This window comes from Falco rusticolus, chromosome 2 (assembly GCF_015220075.1).
Source record: "Falco rusticolus isolate bFalRus1 chromosome 2, bFalRus1.pri, whole genome shotgun sequence".
In the NCBI taxonomy this organism is placed as follows: Eukaryota; Metazoa; Chordata; class Aves; order Falconiformes; family Falconidae; genus Falco; species Falco rusticolus.
In genome coordinates, this window is record NC_051188.1 from 67,420,085 (window position 1) to 67,426,084 (window position 6,000).

Genomic DNA, 6,000 nt, shown 5'->3' on the forward strand with positions numbered 1-6,000 from the left:
AAAAAGCTCCGTTTCTGTAAACTGCATATGCATGACTCCTCTAGCAGCACTTGAACAACATCTAAAGCATGGGGCCCCGGAGTGCTCGCCAGCTTCTGGATTTGGATGCACATTCTGGCCACATCCTGGCTGTGTGCAGGGATGGGACCTGTGTCTAAAATGGATCTTCTCTCTCCTGTCCTGTACCATGGCTGCCACGGGAAGAAAACACCCATGTCTGGACAAGGATGGGACAGTCAGCTCTGTGAAATGTGATGGAAATAAGGAACATCTTTCCAGTGTTTGTTAGAAACCATAGCAGGGGCAGAGCTAAGGAAAGATCAGGATTTGGGCAGTCACTTATTTGTTGGGTACCCCAGGAAAGTTTAGCTGCCAACCTGGGGTCATGGGCTGTGGGATGGAGGAGCAGCCCTGCTGGGGCCAGCAGGCACATCTGGAAGCAGACATTTAGCTTGCAGCTACAGCGCGTGTGTTGGGTTTGGTGTGTGTCTGGAAAAGTGTGCTGTAGGGACCATCACCCCTGGGAATGGGGCGGGGAAAGCGGGAAGAGCCAGATGACTGAAAAAACTTGCTAAGGGAAAGTACTTTACTCTTTATGTGCTTGCATATCCTTTTACCTGGCCTCCCAGGTTCACAGCTGCATTTGCTCTCCCCTCGTAAAGGTTTCCCTTTTTTTGTTTTCTTTTTTTTGTTGTTGTTCCCAGAATGCGATGAAGAAATTTCTGTTTGTAAAAGGCATTCAGCAAGGCCCTGGTTTGCTGTTTGGGATCACAAGGTGGTTTAGTTATTTGTCAGAATGCACTTACTGAAACATGGGCCCTTTTGCATTTCCCCATCTTTCAGAAGGCTTTAGGAAGGGTCTCATTCTACCCACACTCCCTCATAGCAAATAGCACTTTTTTTCGTAGCAGCAGTGGGATTGCCTGTACACAGCCTGCATAAATAGAGGCAGCAGAATCTGGCTTCAGGAAATTTTCAATATTCTTGACGTATATAATAAATTATTTTGGAAATCTAAATGACACTGAAATGAAAAATTTCCCCATTGAACCAAAGGGAAATTTGGCTGGGGAAACCTCACATTTAGTATTTGATATCTTGAAAAATATCAATATTCTCTTCAGCTTCTAGCTGAGGAACTGAGACCACATTGTAACTCTTACAAGATGGATTTCCTGCTCTCACTCAAGGGGTTTTCCCCATAAAGTTCGGTAGGAAGTGTGTTGAGCCTCATTAACTCTCATCTTGTTGCTGAAACCGTGCTGGAAACTGTTGGAGGTGTGTATTAGGCAAAACTACTTTGGCTGGATGTGTGAGCAGCAGTGAGGAGTTGCTGTGAGGTGAGGTGAACCAACGTATGGTGAAAAGCAAAGGCAAATCAAATACAATTGCAGAAGGAGGTTTGTCTCTGGCAATACATACTGTATCCCATTGTTCTTATGTGTCAGTAGCTAAAGTCCAATTTCCTTTCCAAAGTCAGGCAGGACTGAGTTGGGAACTGAGGAGGCCATTTCAGAGCGCTGTACTTTGAGACAGCTGCACCTTTATTCCTGTTATATTTAGTTGACTGTCCACAAAATCTCCATAATGTCTCTATGGATCTCAAAAAAAAATACTTTGCTTTTGTTCTCTCCATCATCTGTTTTACCCTGGCACTGGTCTGTTGGCTTCTGTCGAGCTGCTTCTCATTTACAGAGGGGTGCAGGATAGGAGAGTTAGAGACTTTGATTTTTTACACACTGTACATAGTCTTCCTTTATCCTTGCTCCAGTCTAGCTCTCAGAGAAACAATTAGAAAGTCAACTTCAGGATCTGGCTCTGAAAACACTTCAGCATCTCCTAAAGAGAAGACAACAGGAGCCAGCAGTGCTTAGGATACTGCATCTCACAGGACTAGACTGCAATCTTGTGCACGTTCTGTCTGTTTTATTCCCTGGCTCAGGGTTGGGATAGCCCACGTACATGACTCCAGATGCTAGCAATATAGAGTACATTGAAAGCAGAGTTGGGCCAAAATGTTCTCTTTGAACTCCTTTAGGAATATGGGAAACTACAGATTGAGATTCAGGATATAAATTTTCCCAATGGAAAGACTGATACAGTCAACACTATTTCTAGGCAGAGGGAGAAGGCTGGGGAAAACCTGCTCCCCTCCAGCGTATCTGCTGCATGATGTGAGCAGTGATGCTTTCTAGCCTAGCATCAGAAATTCTGCCTAGGATGCCGTGTACATTCCACCACTGAAGGGAGAATAACGGTATTGATGTCCAACTGCGTGGGCCTTAACCTTTTAGCCCCGAGGGACCGCTTGGAGTTTTGTCTGAAGAGCGCCCGTAGGGTCAGGGCACAAATTTGCAGGTGCAAAATAGCATTCGCCACTACAGATCACAAAGGTGCAAATGTCACGTTCTGCTCTTTTGCTCTGCCATCCACCAGACTGCAGGCAGAAAGCCGGGTGCTGTGCAGAGCTCCGGGAAAACCTGTGATCCTAATTGTTTAATAATGTTCCAGTCAAAAGATATATGTCCTCCTGCTTCTGTGATGTGCATTTTCATTTTCTGACTGGGCTCAGACACCACCTCTTTCTGACAGTTTCTAGAGTCATGACCTTCAGAGTCTGCGTGTGGCTTTTCTCTCTTTCTGCATCCTAGAAGTCCCACCGAGGAGGATAGATTATTTCTGATTGCACTGACACCTGCATTCTTTTACCTTTCTGTGTTCCCAAAGAGCTGTAATATTTACCAACAAGAATCTCTTCTCAATCTAATCCCGTTCACATGAATATCACATGAGACTACCGCCTGCAAGAGGGAGCCTGAAGATGTAATGCATGTTTTTGTGCTTACCATCTTCCTTCCCTTGTCCTTATTTTGCCTTCAAAGGGGCTGTCTGTGCAAGAAGGGCACAAAGACATGGGCTTTGGAGTGCAGACCTGTCTGAATGAACTTAACAGTGAGTGCAGCTGAATATTTGCTATCTGGAGAGCACGCAGTACAGTGATTACATTTATTAAACATGTCAGGGTAATTTCCAAGCTCCAGCACTGCCACAGCACTGTGAGAGAAGGCTTGTATTGCTGTACGAGTTCAGCTTGTCTGCCAACATGGCTACCCCTTCTGCAGGTGTATGAGTTACAGCCCAAGGCAAAAATATCCATGCCTTCCCCAAAGATCTCATGGTGCTTCTGCAGGCCAGATGGTTCCAATTTGAGGCCTACGCTCGGTGATGTAGCTGTATTGAGTTTCTTCCCTGAAACCAACAAAACCTGCTTTAGCATTTTGCTTGGATTAAAATATTTGTCCCTTTTTTCACAGGGCAGAAGAGGGACTCCTGAAGCCACTGAAGGAAGGAAATCATTACAGGGTTCTACAGAAGTAGGTCATGTGCTACAGCTGCTCATAGTTTAAGAGGAAGAAACATGGGACCTCAAACATGGAACATGACTCCTTCAAAATGCTTGAGAGCAACCCAAGAAAAACATCCTCAGAGGCTTATTTAATAAACATTATCTATAATAGTCTCAATGTGTGCTCGTGTTTCCTTAGGAGTTTGCACCTACTTCCCAGAGCTAACAAGGTTCCAAAATGGAGCGCAGAATAATTTAATGAAAAGGATTTAATAGTTTGTGTTAAACCTAATACGGTCCATTAGGAGCTGTCATTTTATAAACAATGAAGGTATGTTACTCTCTCTATTGCTGTAAAGCCATTCCAAACAGGTTCTGTAAACAGTCAGTAATGAACATGCACAAAAGACAATTAGAGCCACATTTGAAAAATGCGCTTCCCTGCACATTTGATTTCTTTTTAAGTAAACTGAAGAGGAGCATATATGTAGGGATATGTATGGAGCATATATAGATGGATAAATGCGTAGCATGAAGACCGCATATGTATGTATGTATGTATGTATATGTGGATTTCATTAGCAGTCATACAATGTTCATTATCTTAAAAGCACTGCTATTTCCATAGCTCAAAAAATGCCTAAAGTGAACTGTTAAATCAACTGAAAAGTTTTTAATTATAGTCAAAGTGTCACTTCACTGCTGCTTTTTTTTTTTCCCAGCCAACTAACATTTTTGTGAAGAGTCAACCTGTTTTCTTTAACAAATGTGAACACAAAAGATGATGGACCAAAATAGTGTTAATTTCAAGATGCAGAGTTTTTTTTTCTTAATGAGACTTCATGTAACCATAAAACATGTACGTAAGTTAAAAAAGGGACTCTCCAAGGCTTGGGGCTTCTGACGCTTGCTGCCGTTTTCCACCGGTGTTATCCCCAAGGATGGCAACACTGTTGTAAGCCACAGCTTAAATCAGCCTGAGGAGGAAAGGGACAGAAGAGCTACCCAACCCAGACACACACCCCCTCCCCACACCCCCGTTTTTTGGAAGCCAGGCAAGAATGAAGTATGAGAGAAATCAGACCTAACGACTACAGGGGAGTTACTTCTGGTGTACAGTGAGGTAAGTGTTTGGAAAATCAGGTCCATAAAGTGCCTTTATTCCTTATTACTACATGATCTAGAAGCAGATGAAATATTCAGAAGATGACTAACTTGGTAAAAGAAATGGATACAACCTTTTTATTTATAAAGTGAACTTCTCATTAAAAAGGGGCAGCTTTTTCAAACAGCATTTAGATTCTTAGTCAAGAAAACAAGCAAGAAGGAAACTTCAGACTGAGATCACTCTGTTACACGCTTACCTTATAAGGAATTATCTGAGCTACTTCTGCGAGGTTTGTGCAGTGTCTTAGGACTGCCAGGTGCTTGAAAGCCAGGTATATGGAAATCCTACTAAAAAGCTAAGCAGAGACATGTATGAAGAAATAGAATCAAATCTGGGTAAACAATTGCAGCAAGTGTTAAACAATCTTCTTGAAAGCTTTGATTATTCAGTATATTTTGCTGCTGCTTCTTACAAATGGAACAGGCTGCCCAGGGAAGTGGTTGCATCACCATCCCTGGAGGTATTTGAAAGACACATAGATGTGGCATTTAGGGACATGGTTTGGTGGTGAACTTGGCAGTGCTAGGTTAACGGTTGGACTCGATGACCTTAAAGGTCTTTTTCCAACCTAAATGTTTCTATGATTCCATGATTATTTGAACAGAGGGTTGGGCTGAGAATGAACATTGAACAAGACAAGAAATCCATCCCATATAAATCGTAAGGAGGATGAGGCAATATTATCTGTCTTTTCACATGACAGCAACACCAATAAATTACAGGGAAAAAACCACAAATGTGCTGTTTGGGTATTCCCTTCTCTCCTATAGCATGTTTAATTTCTCAGGTGAGTAAGAAAGGAAACTATTTTACATCTATATTCTCAATTACTGTCAATGGGTTTCATTGAAATTAGTATTACTGATTTACAGCACTGCCTTGGTTGGCTTCATGATGGCACACTTAAGAGACTCAACCCAGTTTCCTTCTTGGTCAGTGGACATTTTTAAGATAATTTTTAATAGGAACTGCACTGAGTCTGATCTAGCATTAAATCCATGTCTAGGATTATTTAAATCTGCTGCTCAAGTGCTAGGGAAAACTGAAAAGAATTTACAAACTGCCCTAAACAGGAGAGACATTCATTGCATGAATGTACTTTGTCAGCTTACACTATCTTTGTCACAGGGATAGAAGCACAAATCAGTTTTCTAATAGAAGACATCCAAATAAAACTAATGCCAATGGATGAAAGGTAGAGCGTAGCAGAAGCTGAGCGGACCTGTGAAGTCTGGGAATGCGTATGAGCACCCAGCATCCTGGGATTCATCTAACGGGACACAGATGTTTCCATCCGAGATGTTTACATCACTTAAGGCTCCTTTTGAAGTCAATACAGAGAAATAAGCATTTCTAGGAGGTACCTTTTCATCATCAGCTAGGGCTGACATCTGCATTTGACCAGATGTATTGAGTCTTCAAAACACCTGTTTCCTTCTATTGACATTGAAGGGATCCAGGGAATCTGCCTCAGGTGTCAAGGTAT

General features: G+C 42.4%; 1 long non-coding RNA gene across 1 annotated transcript in view; it reads left to right on the forward strand.

Annotated features, from left to right (window-relative positions):
- The window catches only part of LOC119142942, a 32,766-nt gene extending 29,242 nt beyond the window's left edge, over nucleotides 1–3,524 (forward strand). Inside the window, exon 3 of the long non-coding RNA XR_005102517.1 lies at nucleotides 3,315–3,524. This is a non-coding gene — a long non-coding RNA (uncharacterized LOC119142942). The remainder of the gene's footprint in view (nucleotides 1–3,314) is intronic.
- The last annotated feature ends 2,476 nt before the right edge of the window (nucleotides 3,525–6,000 follow it).